At 41.3% G+C, this 11,123-nt stretch overlaps 1 non-coding gene across 1 annotated transcript; it reads left to right on the top strand.

Moving 5' to 3' along the window:
• Positions 1–6,820: 6,820 nt before the first annotated feature.
• Positions 6,821–6,927, top strand: LOC118482449. Its single transcript, XR_004868486.1, has one exon. It is a non-coding gene; the product is annotated as a small nucleolar RNA R71 (small nucleolar RNA).
• Positions 6,928–11,123: the final 4,196 nt, after the last annotated feature.

The following is an 11,123-nucleotide window of genomic DNA, read 5'->3' as shown; positions in this document are numbered from 1 at the left end:
GTCTTCAATTTTTCTTCATCTTTTGTCACGGATTTTTCTTCTTCAAATATCTTCACTTCTTCAAAAGTCTTCAGATCTTTCACAACTGGATAAATCCTGTCAACAACAAAAGTAGAACATGAGTAACTGTCTAATAATTTCTTAACTTTTTCAATTTCTATCTTTTGTGTTGCCAACTCAAGCTCGAGATCTGCACATCTCTTTATGTTATAGTTCGCTGTATCAAGTTGTCTCAGATATGCTATCTTCAAAGTATTCATAGCTTCAGCTTGTTCACCACCAGAATCTGTGTATTTGTTGATCTCTCTGTTCATAGTATCATATGATTCTTTCAACTTGTGAACATTGTGCAACAACTCATTGTTCTGCTTAATTAGCGAATCACAGTTCATGCACTTTTCTTGGACCATGACCGGTTCAGCATTCACTTTAATTTCAAATTCAGGAACTTCTTTCACTGTCCTGCCTGAATTTAAAAAATGAGCTCTTCTCAATTTTTCAGCTTTTGCTTCTTCCTTCAATCTCTCTTCCTCTTCAGCCTCTTCTTGAATCTTTCTTCGTCTCTCTTCAGCAGCTTCCATGACTTTTCTGCATCGTTCTGCACATTTTAGATCATAAACATTAGCAAAATCAGTATCCATCTTTCAAATGTTCACTAATTCACAAAGATTTTCAAATTTTTGCAATCAAACACAATGTCTGCTCGAGCGAACAGTCTTTCAAATGATCCAATCAATTTCCAAATAAACGGCCCAAACTATTCCAATAAGCGGCCTAAACAATGTCTGTTTGAACGGGCTAACCAAATAAGCGATCTAAACCCAATCCGTTCGGGCGGTTCAACACCTTTTCGAGCAGTCCACAAATTCTAATTTGAGCGGTTCAAGACAGAATCAATTTGAGCGATCCAAGGGTTGGTCTTTCGAGCGGTCCAACTATTAACCTTTCGAGCGGTTCAAGCTAGTCACTAAAAGCGGTTCAAAGAGTTTCTTTATGAGCGGTTCATGCTGATAATTGGATTAATGGGGCGGCAATCAGTTAATTGGATTTTTGGGCGGTGCTAGGATAATTTTTTTTTTAAAATGGCAGGGCAGATGTTTAATGGTCAAATGAGCGGTGAAAACTGAGGGGCGGCAACATAGGATTTAAAAATAGGCCACAAAGGTTTAATGAGTGGCAACAACTAATTGGGCCTTTTTTGGGCGGTGATGTTTAGATCAGATATGGGCTGACAACATATGAACAAGGCGGTGGGCAGTGTCATATTGTCAAGTGGGGCGGTGAACATGATGGGCTGACAACACATTTAAGAATTCCGACAACACATGGGCTTCTTGGGCGGTGATGAGCAGTAATGTTGGGCTGGGATTGGCCTCACATGTAACAACAATAACTATGACCTATATGCTTTTAATGAACTGACATTTAATAGTGCACAAAAAGCGGGCCAATAGTTTTGACTAATAAGCGACCGAAATCAATCCTTTTGAGCGATCCAGACGTTGTCTTATCAGCGGTTCATAAAGGTTCCTTATAAGCGATCCAAGTGTTTTGACTAATGAGCGGTTCAATATGTGACCATAAAAGCGATCCAATTATGTTCAAATAAGCGGTTCTCAATTGTTACCCAATGAGCGGTTCACCATGTTCGAAAAAGCGATTCACACAACTAATTTTGAGCGGTTCATATCTGTTCGAATAAGCGACCCACACCTTTTTGACGAAAAACCGAACCGAAAATCTGCGATTACTCCTAAACGACTTGGAGTTTCGAGCTGAAACTTGGTAGGGTTTTAGATCAGGTATAGGCGCACCACATATCCAAAAATTAGCCAAAACGGACCGTGAAATCTTGGTCTGATGCAAGAAAGAAGGTGTAGAAGAAGAAAATGTGACGAAATCCAGCAAATTTCAATAGAACTCCTCCTCCTGAGCTCTGATACCACTTGTAGGATCGAATACCGACCTGTTTGAGTCGTTCAGAGAAGTTCGTATCGGAATTAAGAGGCGGAAACTAATAATTCGGTGCACTTGAAGCTGAATTCACTTTAATCTTGCTGTTGTATTGCTATTGAACTCGATTACAATGTTTTACAGCACTTCGGCAGCACTTCGTGGCTTACCGGAACAATTCACCTCTAACTATGTGTTTCTAACTATATTTGGAACCACTCTTAGGACCTATATATATGCTTCTGGAACCGCTTATACGGCATGTCCGTATGAGTGGTTCACCAACTTGCCGTAAAAGAGGTCCAAGATCATGACACAAAAGGGGTCCATGATCATGACATAAGAGTGGTCCTAGAAGTGTACATAAAAGCGGTCCTAGACTAGATATGACACAAAAGCGGTCCTAGATCATGTAAACATAAACAATCCTATACAAATCACTATTTCTAGGATTCCGTGCCATTTCTAATCTGTTCAGCTTCAAGACTCGATGGAAGACGTAGTCAGCAGACGTAGGTTCACTAACAGACAGTAAAATAAAGCCAAGACACCACGGACAAACGATAAGGAAAAATCACCTTCAACATAAGAAACTAGTTATTAAAGTCATTAATACAAAACCAAATAAAAAGTGCAAAAGATTAAAAATAAAAGTATTACACTAAACACTTGTATTCACCAAGTGATGTAAGAGACTTAGGCAAACATGGCCTTTGATTGTCAAGAACTCTTACGATCAATCTTGGATCCCGAGACGACTCACACACTCTATGATGGACAATGGATGATGGTGGTGGATGATGGTGTTGTGATGGTGGTGGGTGGTGGGTGAAGTGTGAGAGAGGTGGTGTGCCAAGGGATGAGTTGCAAGAGCTCCAAGCACTCCTATTTATAGGCTGAACAGAAGCTCGGGCACGGCCCCGTGTCCATCCTCCTCTCTTTCTTCATTAAATGCAGTTTGTCTGCATTGGTTCACCACGCCCTCGTGTCCGCTAAGCACGACCCCGTGTGCAGAAGCATATTTGTACTATCAAGATTTGCCTGGATTTCGCGAATCTTATAGTTAACCACGGCCCCGTGTCCGCTGAGCACGGCCCCGTGGTGGGCGATGGAAGCTTCTACCACTTTGTCTTTTTTGCTGACACTTGGGCACGCCCTCGTGCTCATTGAGCACGGGGCGTGTTCAGCCCTATGTTTCGTTGTTTTGCTTGGGAAGATGCTGTCGGGGGGTCGGGCATGCCACGTTTGTTCCTTTTCTTGTATTTGTGTTAGATTTAGTTGCCTTTTTGCTTCTTTTATTCATGTGAGCTCATTTAATCCTGAAAATACAAAAGGAAGACAAAAGCACACTTTTTCCAACATTAGTCCTAAAAAAGGGTTAGTTTTATGCCACAATTGATGTAATTTATATGTTGCATTTTGTGCACATCAAATACCCACGCACTTTACTCTTTGCTTGTCCTCAAGCAAAACTCTTTATAATGTGGCTTTTTCACTCCCAAATGGAATGGGTAGAAGAGAAGGTTTTTGGGCTTGTCATAGAGTGTCGGGATTTCCAAGATTCTTTATTAAGTTTTATTTTTATTTATTTACAATCATATTCGTCATGATTTATTAAAAACGTTTCATAAGATAAATTACTTATTAGGGCATAACATGCCTCTTTTAAAATTCCATTTATATACAAGTTTACATACCTCACGGGGGATCACTCAACACTCGGCCGAAGGTGTATTTTTAGTGAATCTCTCGAGAGCGGCATGGAACTTACTCCTACCATAAGCTTGCCAAGCCATCAATCCTCCTCCTTTTTAACTATATACCTTTGTAAATATCAAGAGGACTTTTTGGGTGAAGGGTTAGGCTTGGGCTAAAGGTGGGTGGTTGGGTTAGTGGTTAGTAAAAGGGCGAAAAGCGTAAAAAGCATCGGTTTTTTGAAAGACTTTTTATTTTTGACAGTTTATTTTATTTCGATGAACCATTTCTTTCAAACAAAGTTAATTTTTTGATAAACTTGTTTGTTTATTTGGTTTCATCATCATTTTTTTTAAAGTCATAAGAAAAACCGAGCTTTGTTACTAAAAGAAAGGGTAAAAATAAAAAAGGTTTAGGTGGATAAAAAGGGTGATTGTTTTGGGTTAAGAAATGAAAAGGTTTAGGTTCAAAGGGGTTAACTAGGGGGATTTTAGGTAGGTGGTAAAAAAGAAAAATAATGGTGTAGAAATAAAAAGGGTTAGTCCTAATGCCTCCATCATTTACTTACTCGGGTTTAAGTTGGTAAGGACTGGGAATGCATTGTCGTGGCAAGTTCTAGAGTCGTAAGAACCAAGCGGCTATTCACACCAGAAACGAAAAATGAGCATTTAGTGTAAAGATATGTATTTGTATGCTCAATAAAGGCTCAAAACTCACTTTTGTGGGAATGAGTTTTTATGTGATCAAGTATATATAATCAAATTTTAACTAAGCTTGTCATGTCGTTTCATAATTTTCTTATGTTGGTTCTTTTTATCATGATGCTATCGGTTGTAAATTTGTAAAAATATAACCTTGTTAGAATTTTGAAATTCCCAACTTAAACTTAGACAAGTAAAAAAAATGAAAATTTTTGAAAAAAAAAAAATTTGGGGTGATTAGCGGTTCCAATAGAGTTTTGTGTAAGGCTTGTTATTTAGGACTTGCAAGATTCAAAGTTTTAGCATCCCCCCCCCCACACTTAAATTACACATTGTCCTCAATGTGTCCCAAAAATAAGTTTTTAGGTTGATTGAATGTGTAAAAGGATGTTAAAAGCAAAATTGTATGTTACTGGTACTCTGGACACGGCCCCCTGGTGACCGGGCACAGCCCCGTGTTCAAGTGCCAGTAACAGAAGTTTGTAAAAGAAACAGAAGCCTGGACATGGGGGCGTGTTCAGTGAACACGACACGTGTCCAGTTACCTACCTGAACTGGGCGTTTTCTACAAATTGTGTAGCACGGGGCCGTGTCGGGTGGACACGGGCCGTGCTGAACTTGCTGTAATGAAGAAATTTTTGTCGGATGGCCCTGTTTTCGTGCATGGGGTGGTGGTGCAAGTTTCCCTTATTATCCTTTACCATCCCGAGTGTGTTTTATTCCTAAAAATTAAAACTAAAAATTATTCTAAGCTAAACTAAGGATAGTTCCGCGGAATGCCTCCGTGGTGCGCCACGTTTATAAGGGTCCTTGGCTAGACCCAAAGCCTGGTCATATGTTACTCAAGCGGGATGCTTTGCATCCCACGCACCGTCGGAGAGCATCATCCAAGCTTGAGTCGATGACCTTCATGTAGTTAACCGGATCTTCGTCTTCCACTCTTTTTCCAACCCCAAACTTTGCTTCCTCTTCCCCAAACTTCAATGTTAGTGTTCCGTCATTCATGTATACCACTGCTTGTGCCGTGGCTTGAAATGGCCTCCCTAGGATGAGAGGGACTTCAGTGTCTTCTTCCATGTCTAGTATGACAAAGTCGGCCGGGAATACGAAATTTCCGACTTTGACCAATAGATTTTCAGCGACACCTTGGTGATATTTGACGGATCGATCGGCAAGTTGTATGCTTATCTTTGTAGGGCTCGTTTTTCCTAGGCCGAGTCGTTTAAACATTGAAGCGGGCATGAGGTTTATGCTAGCCCCAAGATCGGCTAGTGCATTGCGAATGGGGGACTCCCCAATTGAGCAAGGAATTGTGAAGCCTTAAAGGATCAATCTTCTTTTGCGGGAGTTTGTTGAGTAGTAAGGCGGAGCATTCTTCGCCTAAGTTATCTAATTGCAATGATTCAATTTTCCTTTTATGAGTGAGGAAGTCCCTCATAAATTTTGAATATTTAGGCATTTGGGTTAGGACTTCGATGAATGGAAAATTAACATGCAATTGTTTTAATAATTCTTTGAACTTTGCGAATTGCTCATCGGTTTTTTGACGAATTAACCGACCAGGGTATGGAACCGGAGGAGCCTTGGTAGGCTCTTGAATTGGAGGAGAAGCCTTCTCTTGTTGGGGCAGTGTTGTGCTTCCCTCAGTTGGCGGTGGTGGAACCTCTTCGGAACCCACGGTACGATTTATCAATGTTATGAGATGGACTTGTGCTTTCGGGTTTGTTTCGGTATTACTTGGTAACGCGCCTTGTGGTCTCTCAGAGAAATTTTGAGCTAATTGATTTATTTGTTTTTCAATGTTTTGTATACTAGCTTGTTGATTTCTAAAATTCGATTCCAATTGTTGAAATCGATCCGAGTTTTTCTTTTTAGTATCGGAGATGAGGCAAGATACAGTATCTTCAAGCCTTTCTCATCCACCTTGTTGTTGAGAGAAATTTTGTGACTTGTTTCTTGGTTGTTGAAAGTTTGTTCGTTGGTTTAGGTTTTGTTGGTTACTACTATTGTCGAGTTCTCTCCAACCAAGGTTAGGGTGGTTACGCCATCCTTGGTTGTAGGTACCCGTTGGAGGACCCAACGGCCTAGGTCTGTTATCAAAGTAGTTTACCGACTCTGGTTGATCATCTGTTTCTTTCATACAACTCCAACTTTCATGTGGCCCACCACACCCTTCACAAGGCATAACCAAGACCGTTTTTGTCATTTCTAACTTTTTGATTTTTGAAGAAAGGGCCTCGATTTGGGCTTGTAAAGAAGTGCTTTCATCAACCTTATGGGCGCCCGGGGCAGTAGATTTATTGCCTCGGGGAGTGTGCCACTGAAAATTGGTTTGGGCAATTTCCTCAATTTGATTGTATATTTCATGTGGGCGGCGATTACCTAAAAGTCCCCCGGAGCTAGAGTCAAGTGTTTGTCTTGTGTGTGGCAACAACCCATTGTAGAAAGTGGATACTTGTTGCCATACTGCAAGACCGTGATGAGGAAACTTTCGCAATAGCTCCTTGAACCTTTCCCAAGTTTCATATAAGGATTCCCCATCCTCTTGCGAATATGTATTAATTTCAGTCATTAATTTAGCCGTTTTAGCGGGAGGGAAATACTTATATAGAAACTTTTGGGCTAGTTCATCCCAGGTGTTTACCGAGCCAACTGGGAGGGCGTTGAGCCAAGCCTTTGCTCGGTCCTTTAGTGAAAATGGAAACATCCGAAGGCGGATGGCGTCGTTTGATGCTCCACTGATCCGGAAGGTATCACATATTTCTAAGAAATTAGTAATATGTAGATGGGGATCCTCGTCCGCAAGCCCATGGAAGGTTGCGGAATTTTGAAGCATTTGTATCAAATGTGGCCGAGGTTCGAAGTTGTTAGCTTCGACATTCGGTGCATTGATAGCGTCGCCGAGATTACCCACGGTGGGTCATAGGTAATCCATGAGGGTACGTTTGTCCGCCATTAGAAGTGGGTCCCCCGAAACTTTCTCTTGGTTTTTAGCTTTAAGTCTTTTTCTGAGAAAGCGTTCGGGTTCTTCTAGGGGTTCTTTTATGTCTCTACTAGAACTGGAGCTCATACACTACGTAGAAAGTTCAGATTTTGTGCCTGGGATCCAAGTCCTGCAATAAAAACAGAAAAGAATGTTGGTCAGAAAGTTCACCACGGCCCCGTGCTCAGTGAGCACGGCCCGTGGTTGGAGATAAAGTGATTATTTTTCGGATCCCTGTTACTGGGAAGTTAGACACGGCCCTCGTGTTGCACCGACACGGCCCCGTGCTCAACTCTCTGTAACTCGGAAAATAAAAACTGCCAGTGACAATGCTGGGCACGGCTCGGGTCCGACCAGGCACGGCCCGTGCTGAGCTCTGCAGAAGTTGAAAAATTTAAGAAAATCCTAAAAAAAATAAAAATAAAAATAAAATAATAAAAAAATTGATTCGGCCGCTGATTCCTAACTTTCTTAAAATCCTCGTGTCCCCGGCAACGGCGCCAAATACTTGATGCATGTGAAGTGTTATATAGATTAGGTGTATATTTTAAGCCCTTTTACACTTTTTAGCCAAGTTTTAAATTTATAAAACACGATATTTACTAACACTAAACACACATATGGGCAAGTGCACCCATCGTGGACGTAGTATAGTGTTGGTAAGATACCGAGGTCATCCAAGGACACAAGAGCTTTTAGTACCGGTTTATCCTCAACGTCTAATCAAATCAAAAAGTTAGAAAAAGGTTTTTAAACTAGAAAAATAAAACTAACTAAAATGCTGAAAAGTAAAATAAAAGTAAAAACCGACAGACAAGATGAATCACTTGGATCCGACTCGTGCGTAGTGTAACCTTTGATTATTTTCGCACTTTTGCACTTGTTTAAGAGATTATCTTAGTTATTGTAGTAGGCCCCTCTTTTGAAGGCGACGTCACCCTCAATCCAGTAGTTTGAGTCAGCAAGGATACAATCCTAAAGGGTCGGATTATTGAAAGATAATTAATTAAGTTATTAATGCATAATGTGGTAGGCCCCTCTTTTGAAGGCGACGTTACCCTCGGCTAAGTAGTCTGAGTCAGTAGGGATACAATCCTAAGTAGCCGGGTTAAAGTTTTAATAGTAGTTTAACTTATGAGGGGGTCAAAGAGTTTGGACCCCCGCCATCCAATACCATTGGTATTGAAGGAGGTCCTACTAAATTTGACCCAGGTCCTTTGCAGGATCTATACACTGAACAATGGCAAGACTCTTACAAACCGTTCCCTTAACCGCCGACCAGGTATCCAACGTACCTCCATATGAATGGTGAAAATCTTTTATTTTATATAGACAGTAAAATAATGTCAAGACACCACGGACAAAGGATAAGGAAAAATCACCTTCAACATAAGAAACTAGTTATTAAAGTCATTAATACAAAACCAAATAAAAAGTGCAAAAGATTAAAAATAAAAAGTATTAAACTAAACACTTGTCTTCACCAAGTGATGTAAGAGACTTAGGCAAACATGGCCTTTGATTGTCAAGACCACTTACGATCAATCTTGGATCCCGAGACGACTCACACACTCTATGATGGACAATGGATGATGGTGGTGGATGATGGTGTTGTGATGGTGGTGGGTGGTGGGTGAAGTGTGAGAGAGGTGGTGTGCCAAGGGATGAGTTGCAAGAGCTCCAAGCACTCCTATTTATAGGCAGAACAGAAGCTCGGGCACGGCCCCGTGTCCATCCTCCTCTCTTTCTTCATTAAATGCAGTTTGTCTGCATTAGTTGACCACGGCCCCGTGTCCGCTGAGCACGGCCCCGTGGTGGGCGATGGAAGCTTCTACCACTTTGTCTTTTCTGCTGACACTTGGGCGCGCCCTCGTGCTCATTGAGCACGTGGAGTGTTCAGCCCTCTGTTTCCTTGTTTTGCTTGGGAAGATGCTATCGGGGGGTCGGGCATGCCACGTTTGTTCCTTTTCTTGTATTTGTGTTAGATTTAGTTGTCTTTTTGCTTCTTTTGTTCATTTGAGCTCATTTAATCTTGAAAATACAAAAGGAAGACAAAAGCACACTTTTTCCAACATTAGTACTAAAAAAAGGTTAGTTTTGTTCCACAATTGATGTAATTTATATGTTGCATTTTGTGCACATCAGGTATCCCGTTTATGTATTTGGTAATTCACAGCACTTTCAAACTATTTTTGCGCTACTCTATCAAAACCTGTATACTCGCCAATACTTTTGTATTGGCGTTGTTTTAATGTATGTTGCAGGTTTAGATCGCAGACTACATCAAGTCAAGCTAGGAAGTCTACAAACTCACCTAAAATCTAGGTTGTCGGATTTGAATCGTTCGTGAGAACAAGAAATCTGTGATGACTTATGTGATTGTATTATTTGTTCGTCTGGGATAACGAATGTAATAAATATTATCTCAATATAGTTGTTATGGATTCTCTTGAGCAATCTGATTCGCCTAGTGCCGCGCCCCGATGGTTCCGCCATCGGTTGGGGTGTGACAGATTGGTATCAGAGCCATAACTATAGGGAATTAGGCAAGACTCGACCTAGTCTGGGTCAACGTCTCAGAAATTGACCTAGTCTATAGTCTAAGTACCAACAGGCCGACTCGTACGAACCCAGTAGGGTTTGTATTGGGCCTACTTGATATACTCGATCCAAATTACTAAAAACTACAACTTTGTGTGAACACCGCGCACTACAGCTTCACACGAAGGAGCCTTTCCTAAGGCTGAAATACTATTTAGCCTTTCCTAAGGCTGACACAATACACAACCGAGTGATCTAGTCGAGACCAGGTGTGAAAACCAAGAACTCTCGATAAGATTGCTCACTCAGCGCATTTTCTAGCACAAGAACCCTTTGTTGAGTTAGGAGTGACATCCATATCTCGACAAAGGTCTCCATTTCGAAATTCTAGTGGAACTCTCAGATTTACTCGACGAGCACAACCACAATTAGGAACGAAGCTGTTAAGTCAGGGGTGAAACCCGTATCTTAATAAACCGTTCCACTCTCTAAAATGGTTTTCGAAAAGCTCTCACCAAGGACTCGACCATAACGATGACTCGAGCCACACGATGACTAGGAAGACGAATGCCATAAGCTGCATCCCAGTGGAAGCACAAGCCTTCTAGGTCAACGCGCGTGCACGAACTTGTTGGGTATGGTTGGGTTACCTTGGGTAGTCGACGCCTAAAACACCCGAGGCACTCAGTCTATTTTTCTAGCTTACGAATTGCCGATTTTACGCTTTATGGAATCTATTTACGCCTATGTGTTTACGATTTAAGATTTTGCGCTTTATCGATTTACCAATTTTCGCTCCTTGTTTTACCAAATGCCCAACTCGCACAACCATCGCAATCTAAAACGAAGACCGAATGTTCGCAACAAAACTAATGTCTAATTACTCGCTTACGCTCTCGCTCTCTCCCTCTCATCGCGTCTGCACGTATTCTACACCGATATGTATGTGGGTAAGTATAAACTACAACTATCTATATCTAAATACAAGCAAATCATTGTGTGAGAACTTAGGAATCTCGTGTCTCCTATGTGGATCCTATGTGAAAGCTATTATATTGCACGCTACAAATTTTGATCGCGCTCAATCGCATCGCAAACTCAAAAATCATTATGATCGAATCTCACTCCAAATATCTCTCTGTCTAGATTCCTTCCAACAACTCTACCTCGAGACGAACAACTCGGAGAAGAGCCAAACGAAGCGCCGATAAGAGGATTGCCTCGCTTGTGGCCAAGGAAGTGGCCAAAGT

Source organism: Helianthus annuus, chromosome 9 (assembly GCF_002127325.2).
Source record: "Helianthus annuus cultivar XRQ/B chromosome 9, HanXRQr2.0-SUNRISE, whole genome shotgun sequence".
NCBI lineage: Eukaryota > Viridiplantae > Streptophyta > Magnoliopsida > Asterales > Asteraceae > Helianthus > Helianthus annuus.
Note: the sequence above shows the minus strand (reverse complement) of the source record. Positions and strands in the feature narration are given on the sequence as shown.